The following is a 6,666-nucleotide window of genomic DNA, read 5'->3' as shown; positions in this document are numbered from 1 at the left end:
TAATTTGGATCACCATACCTTAAGTCTACCAAAAAGTAACTTAAACATGTATTACAGAGAAAGAGCCATTCATTTAAAAACATTTTAATAATTTGATTTAAAATGAAGTCTATGGGAGATGTGACCTTCCTATAATTCGGAGCTTTCTGCATAACGGTTTTCCAGATAACTGATCCCATACCTGAAATGTGATAGGCTTCAGCATCGTACTGGGCCGCCGGGATACCAGGAAAAAACCCAGTGGGCCCCGGCCCTAGTGGGCCCGGCAGACCAGATCCAATACCCCCCAGGGCGCTCCCGCAATCCACTGTCTCCCTCCCCCGATGCGCCGCAGGTAAGTTTCTTTTAGGAGCGCTCGTGGGGGGGTTGGAGGGTGTTGGGGCCTCTGCGGGGGGAGGGTGAGGGCGGCAGGGGCCACTGGGGGGCACAGGGGCTCCTGAGGCAGAAGCCCCGGTGGGCCCTGCACCCCCCAGTCTGACCCTGATAGGCTTATATACTATTATCCTATTAAATGTGGGCATACCAAGTAGGACAGGTAAAAAACTGGCATGTGTATCACTTAGTAGCAAATCCTGCAAACAATACAGTGTATTTATTGGCTGTTAAAATTAGTAGCTACAAATCTCATATGAAATAAGTATTTTTTTCTAATGTATTTGTTTCTGACTTTTAATTCAGTCTCATTTATATCTTAATTGTCAAAATATAAATAAACTCGGTGGGGCATTCTGCAATACTGGAACATTCTATGTGTAAAACTGCAGAAAAATAGCAAGTCTTTATAGGAGTAGAAAATACTATTATCATTATCTTTGCAGCAAATGGCATGCGTGCTATAAAAATATAACAATGCCCAGTGTTCACAGCTTCCCACTCAAAAATAAACTGTGAATGTACCAAACATAAAATCCCTACAATTTATTTCTGTACTGCAAAGAACTGTAAAAATCATCCCGGTAATTACCTCAGTACTGGCAAATAAAATGTATGATCCATTCCTCATGAATACTGTATATCATTCACGTTTCTTATAAATTTTCTTTCAATTTCAGGGCCACTAACGACAATGCAAATAGAGGAAAGTGGAATCTACTTTGTATTTTATATATAACAGAATAAACTGCTACATTAAGTATTAATGCTAAATGTCTATACAGCTATGGTTACTTGCGTACAGTGCATTTTACTTATTGTTTTATTATACTTCTTTTTTATGTCTTCAGTGGATATGAATCATTTGCTGCAGAAGAGGTCCAAGTAATTGTTCCCCAGTTTTATGCACCAAACAAGTCCTTCACCTGCAGCGTATTCTTCTGAGGATTTCAGCAGGTAATGCATAATTCTTTAACGCAATACATGTTTCCATCTGCCTTCTGATAATAATCATGTCCTTGTAATACATGATTTATATTGTATTTGGATATTTTTTGACAGTTTTGTCAGATCTCTTTGTGCTTCTCCGGAACATTTTAAAGGAAAAGTCCTCTGTACAATCAAAAGCTATACATACTATACTTCCTGATTTTCTTTTTTCCCTTTCTAAATGGTAGAAATAGAATAGTAAATTTTGCCAGGAAGGTAGAAAGGTAATCCAAAAGCATTTGTTTCACTGTATAATACACCTTTGTGGATGGCAGCTCTTTGCAGGAGCAAAATAATTGTGGGGCATTAGTTCTTCTCTAACTGAAGGTCTGAGCCAATTTAAGGCACACAAGGCATTTGTCCTTAATATATGCTCAATTCACTTATGATCTAGTATTCAGTATGCTACTGGAATTAATTTTTTATGTGGAGAAATACTATGCCAAATACCAAAACATAAAATTGCTTTATGCCCACATAGGGGTAAATCCTCTTTGCAACAGCATGGCACACTCTGTATAGCACCTTCTACGACAACAAAGGATTTTTTAATCCTACTTAGGCAGAGAGCACAGGTATGTGACCTATTATCAAGAATGCTTCAGACCTGGGGTTTTCTGGATATGGGGATCTTTGGATCACCATATTTGCAAATTAAAAAATAATTTCAGTTGTATCGTTTGGTCTACAATAAGGATTAATTGTATATTGGTTGGGATACTAAGATTTAAGTAAGGTTGTAAAGGAGTAAAGGATTTGTCTAAATAGTTAAACACGTGTGCAGGGACAGCCAGCAGGTGGTGCCAAGCACACCTGTAAGCCTATATATGGCAGTGCATTCCTCTCTTTTGGCCGATGAAAAAGGGGACAGCATATGACGCCAGAGAGCCTGGGGTTGGTTGCCTCAGTAGTTGTCTGGCTGGAAAGAGCAGGAAAGACAGCATTAGTAAGATCTTAGGGAGCTTGCTGCAGTTGATGAGAGTAAGTGGTAGTGTAGTGAGTAGAGCAGTTAGGCTCCAACAAGAAGAAAGTGAGGGACCAGTGTCCCAGTGACACTCGCCCAGTTTGGGACCAGGACAGACAGGGATTAGGGTATGTAGGGCCCTAGTCTACCAGTATGCCAGGCTACCTCTTATAATGAAAGTTTGCAAAGAGTTGTGGCTCACTGGCTTGGGAACTCTGACTGTCAAGTTGGGTGAGAAGGATTGAGAAAAGTTTGTACTAGAATTTTAAATAAATTGTTTTAAGTTTAACTGCAGTAATGTGGACCTCCAGTTTATTCAATATCTACTGTGGGATCACACAGCGATCCATGTGTTGTCGGTAATGCTTGAGTTGCTTGGCCTATTATACCAAGCAGGGTATGGTATACCATGGGCATGGGAAGCATGTATTCGGAAATCAGTAGGAGTGAGCCAATATTATTTGACTAACATCTTCACCCCCACTATTCCCATCTCATAGAAAACCTGGAAAAGCTTTGTATTTTTTTTTAGACATAATTATGGTGCTCACTGTAAACACAATTTGTATGTATGCAAGAAACTAATAAGAATGCTGTACACACATTTTCTAAGAAAACACAGTCCTGCGTCAGGCAGTTTAGAAATAAAGAACTCTACAGTGATACACAAACACTGTATTGTATTTCTATAGCACTTAAAGAGTATAGGATTCTAAACTGCTTATCACAGGTATATATTGTGCTTTACAAAAATCCTCTACTGGGAATATATAACCAATAATACAAAGTTTCTACCTCTACCATAGAGACACATACGTTTGATACTACTGGTTGCTGAACAAGCTGAGTGGCATTGCTGCACAGCCTATTTATTATAGTGGGAGCACAAACATCATGTCTGAAAAGGAATATAGGGGTTAATGTTATAAATGGTCTATGTCTGCTTCTTGTCGAATAACCCATAGCAACCAATCAAAATCAAACATTTGATTGGTTGCTGTGGGTTACTTGATGTGAGCAAATTTAAGACTATTTCTTACATTAATGCGACAGTGATTGTGCTAAGGCTTCCCTGTACATAGCATGTTGTTTTGTCTATACACTTTTTGGCACAGTTTTGCCTCTGGGATAATGGCCTGGGCACCAATCCCCATGCAAGTGACATTGTACCAGGTGGAAGTGATATGATATCACATAACCATATAGCTTAACAAACTGTTGTGCACAGAGTAAAGAAATGCTAAAAAAAACTATACCCCAAGAATTAATTCTCAACCAACAGATAGTTTATATTATGTTAAGTGACCTATTAAAGAATCTTGCCAAATTGGAATATATATTAGTAAATATTGCCTTTTACATCCTTTCCCTTGATCCACCATTTAGTGATGGGCTGTGTGTTCCCTCAGAGATCACCTGAAAGGAAATAATGCAGCTCCAACTGTAACAGGAAGAAGTGTGGAAGCAAAAGGCAGAACTTTGCCCATTAATTGGCTGATGGGGCCTAGCATGTATGTGTGCCTTGGCTTGTTTGTGTGCACTGTGAATCCTATGATCCCAGGAGGCGGCCCTTAATTCTTAAAATGGCAGCTTTTTTACTACTAAAAGTATATTTTTATGAAAATGGCCTATTTAGATGAAGCAGGGTTTTACATATGAGCTGTCTATGGAATATAATTTTTATAGAGACCTACATTGTTTGGGGGTATAGTTTTCCTTCAAAAGCCAAATAGTATTGCAAGTAACAAAAGAGATACAGTAAGTAAGGCCCTGGTTTGTTGCCCCATAAGGCTTTATTTCAAGCCGTGTCGGTCTATTCTGCTTCCCTGCTTCTCTTCTACAAATCAACTGATTCTTACCTGTTTATAATTTCAGTCATGTATTTATATAAACACATTTTCAAGAAAATGCTACTTATAAGAAGACAGTTTTTACAGTATATTTGCAAATTCAAACCCACAGCTATGACTATTATAGGCCTTTTCTTTACCAGACCACAGTCTGGTCTATGGCAAATAAACTCTCCATGTGCCTATATAATGTTTTCAGTCTGTACCCATAACCCCATAGGGTTACCTGCAATAATTCCCAGCATCCCTTTGATTGGCAATTTGGAAGCTGTCAGAGAGGAGTTCAGGCCTGTATACCCTTAAAGTAAATAATTAAATGCAAATGTGCAAATGAAGCTCTCATCAGCACCCAGCCCAGCCTGGCTCCTTTCTATTCCCTCTCCTGTGCCCATATTATTGGGAGTGGGGTATGGCCTCGTGGCATACAGCAGCAAATCAGCTTTTACTGATTCTGTCACTCCCAAATATCTGTTATTGGCACAAACAAGGGGGCCAGGGATTCTGGGAAGGGGAGACTGCTTCAAAAATGACTCATGACTTTGTAACAGTGCATAATTGTTGTCAACATGAAGCAGAATTATTTTTCTTGCATCAGGCAAAGTTTCAATAAAAAAAAACTATTAACAATTATCAAACTTTAAGAACTAGTAACAAGTAACTTGCAACGCTTTTTAGACAATTTCACAAAACCTCACTGAAATGCTTTGGAGTCAATGGGAAAGGAAGATTAAATTGTGGTTAAGGCATTTTAGATCTGACATTTGATATACTTTACATTGCCCTACCTAGTTAAAGAAGCTCCTTTCCATTATGCTTCAATTGTTCTTCATAGACAAAAGGGTTCCCAGGTTGCTAATTTCTTGCACTGCCTGGACTGCTTCTTAAGGTGGCCATACACGCACCGATATTATCGTACGAAACCTCGTTTCGTACGATAATCGGTGCGTGTATGGCATGTCAGCGAGCCGACCGATATCGCAGGAAGCTGCTGAAATCGGTCGGCTCGCCGATCGGCCAAGTTAGAAAATTTTGATCGGGCGCCATAGAAGGCGCCTGACCAAAATTCTCCCTTCAGAGCTGAATCGGCAGAAGGAGGTAGAAATCCTATTGTTTCTACCTCCTTACCTGCCGATTCAGCCCTGAATGGTGTGTGGCGGATCTGACGATGTTTCGTGCGACCGACGGTCGTACGAAACATCGTGAGATCGCCACGTGTATGGCCAGCTTTAGATAGACACAGGCAGGGTCCAATCCCATTGGTTGATGTGGCAGGCAATGGGCAGATAATATATATTTTGTTTTAATACACACCACTTTTCCCCTGCATTATGACTAGCGCAGATTCATAAAAAAAATTAGCTGTGGGCCAAACCCCAAATTTCACTGCAAAACTGTACAGGTCAAAATAGTTTATTCACCCCTACGAAGAAGAATACAGATATTTACATTGAAGCAAATGCTGATGTACCAGTTGGTTTGAATGAATCTTGGCAGCTCTGACAAACAAAAAGAAATTTCTAATTTTAATTAAAATTCTACTTAATTTAATTCTGTTCTAATTATACTAAACCATATGCATGGATACCTTGATAAGGAAAGATTACATTTGGAGATTATCTGTATAGTACAATATTAAAAAAAAAGATATTTTCAGGTTTTATAATTTGAGAATAGAGAATATATTGTACTATTCTCTATTCGCCATTTATAAAACCTGAAGATATCTTTTTTTTAATGTATATTTAATGTAGTACAGAAAAGTACTTTGGGGTCTTCTTGATGAATATGTTCTGGCTTCAAATGCTCACTCCATTTTAAAGACAAGAACTGTCTAACACACTAGTGTGTTTGATGTGAAGACTTGGGGCAATTATATTGGGAACAACTGAATATATTAGGATCAAAGACATTATTAGCCACAAATGGTAGACCTCCAAAATATTGTAGAACATATAGCAACATTACAGAATAAAAAATTACTTAGTGAACCTATCTGCTAGCATTAGGAATATGTCAATTCATAAAATGGATAAATATGTTTAATCCTTAATTACGATATTATATGTTATTTGCACAAAACCTGGCAAAACTCTCCAAGCATGGATTTGACATTGACGGAATTTTTCAAAATTTGCCATGAAAAATAATCAGCTAGTGAGGTAAAAGTTGTGGTAGCCGCATTATCATGAAGTTTTATACAGTTTCAAACTTTTTCGCCAAACCAAAACAGGACAGATTCGCTCATCACTAGTCCTACATGAAAGGCATTGGATTTATTATTGCTGTTTTTTTTTCTATCAGATCATTTAAGGTCCCGTACTGGTACCTCAAAGATGTGCAGATTTTAGCCTATACCTTTCATAACACAATTTATACAGACATAAACCCCTGTTGTTTTCACACCAGATGGCAACCAGCGTAAGTTACAAAGTCATGCAAAATAAATGAATACAATTGCTCAAATCCTGCTAATGTACAACCCTGATACAT

General features: G+C 38.4%; 1 protein-coding gene across 1 annotated transcript in view; it reads left to right on the top strand.

The window, feature by feature from the left end:
* The first annotated feature begins 1,223 nt into the window (after nt 1–1,223).
* LOC116409708 (teneurin-2-like) overlaps nt 1,224–6,666 on the top strand; it is a 145,823-nt gene continuing 140,380 nt past the window's right edge. Inside the window, exon 1 of the mRNA XM_031898792.1 lies at nt 1,224–1,329. The gene's annotated coding sequence lies outside the window, so the exon portion shown is untranslated. The remainder of the gene's footprint in view (nt 1,330–6,666) is intronic.

Source organism: Xenopus tropicalis, chromosome 3 (assembly GCF_000004195.4).
Source record: "Xenopus tropicalis strain Nigerian chromosome 3, UCB_Xtro_10.0, whole genome shotgun sequence".
Taxonomy (NCBI): Eukaryota; Metazoa; Chordata; class Amphibia; order Anura; family Pipidae; genus Xenopus; species Xenopus tropicalis.
This window is presented reverse-complemented; position numbering and strand designations above follow the sequence as displayed.